The sequence below is a fragment of the Hevea brasiliensis genome, chromosome 7, assembly GCF_030052815.1.
Source record: "Hevea brasiliensis isolate MT/VB/25A 57/8 chromosome 7, ASM3005281v1, whole genome shotgun sequence".
Lineage (NCBI taxonomy): Eukaryota > Viridiplantae > Streptophyta > Magnoliopsida > Malpighiales > Euphorbiaceae > Hevea > Hevea brasiliensis.
Genome location: NC_079499.1, coordinates 99,211,494 through 99,213,141, shown reverse-complemented (window position 1 = coordinate 99,213,141; position 1,648 = coordinate 99,211,494). Strand labels below are relative to the sequence as shown.

General features: G+C 37.4%; 1 pseudogene; it reads right to left on the bottom strand.

Moving 5' to 3' along the window:
- Positions 1-607: 607 nt before the first annotated feature.
- On the bottom strand, positions 608-1,392 carry LOC110655402 (lectin 7-like; annotated as a pseudogene).
- Positions 1,393-1,648: the final 256 nt, after the last annotated feature.

Sequence of the window (1,648 nt, the reverse complement as noted above, 5' to 3'; positions counted from 1 at the left end):
AAAAAAAAAAAGTTTAAGCATAAATGCAAATTGGAAGAATGGCAGGATATTCAAATTCATGAATTGACCGGCTGATACTTTTCCAGTCTGAAGCTGCAAGGTTAATGATTTTATTTTATTATCCTAACGTCTAAATTATTTAGATTGTATATGTGCTGTAATAGAATGAAATGAAGACTTTTTGTTTATTTAAACTTGGCTTATCCAAAGCTCCAAACGTTTCAAATCAAATACTATCGTTGTGAAGACAATGAAATGAAGACAACAATCGTTCTTTTGTCTGATTCTCCTGTTCCTCAACTACTGGACTTCAATTTAAGACCTTCTGAAGCTTAGAGCTTGAAATATTTGGATAAGGTGAACAGTACATGCATGATACCAATTTTTTCTTGCAATTGGACTTGTTTAAAGGTTAAAGAGTCCTCGACTTGTAGCTTTAATTTGCCATTGATCGAGCAGAGCGTGCTAATGAAGTTAGACTAATTAAATCAAAGTAGAATTAAGTTTCTGCTTTATTTATTTATTAATGAGTTGTTTATTGCAAAAAGGAGTACATCATTATGTGATTTGCTGTCAGAAGCAAGAAAACACTTTGCCTTCTTCAATTCTAGTTTTCCAAGCTTGAATAAAATTCCCAAGAAAGAATGCTATGTTGTTCAATAGAGGCACCAGTGGCAGCAGAAAGACCTATTGTAGCCCATTCAGGTAAGACTTCTCTCAGATCAACAGCATACGACAAGCTAAAATTTCCCCCTACTGAATTGGCCAAGACGCTCAAGGTGTTGGCTGTAGAGTCATAACTCACCCATGCATTTGCCACAGTTCCAAAGGGACTTATACCTACCCACCTAGAATACGCTACAGATTCAATGGAGTTAATATTAATGCCTATATGAGTATAGAGCGGATCCCATGAGTTTGGATAAGAATCAAACTCAACTACAACAATTTGATTCTCTGTGTAACCAGTACTACTCTTAGGACTAAATAGTCCAAGTAATCCACCAGATGAATTAGCAGGGATCTCAGATCCAACAGGTGCCAGGAAAAATGATATTCCATCACCATAATTTATTGGGTCAATTGATTTCACCTCAAAAGAGAAATGGGAAGTGAAATCTGTGGGGTTTCCTGTCTTGCCGTTCCAAATGTGCACTGGCAGAATGTAGGTGCCAGACCAACACTATAAGTGAGGTTATCATCCTTGCCACTCTTTGTAAGGTGGAGAACTCCACTTGATGAGAATGCATCTCATTCCAAGGAAATACCTCCTATGTTTGGATAAAAACTGTTGTAGTTGAAGGAAATTGAATTTGCAAGAGGAAGAAGTATCGTGAAGAGAAAGATTAAGATTTTATGAAGATATGAACTGGAAAGCGGGAGAGGCATCATGATTGAAAAGGAAAAGAGTATGAGATGTGAATTTGGTGAATGGGTTGGGACATGAGACTACTTTATATGGCAGTTAGATGCTTGTCAGTATCTTGTATGGAAGTTTCTGTAATCTGCCCCATTTCTTTGTTTGCTCCGATTTCTAGCCGGCTATCTATTGCCCGCGCTGCTTCGAATTTTTCATTTGTACCATGCAATTTACTGTCCCCAGCTTTCGATGCATACATAGGATGAAAGGGTGAAATTTCTCGACAGT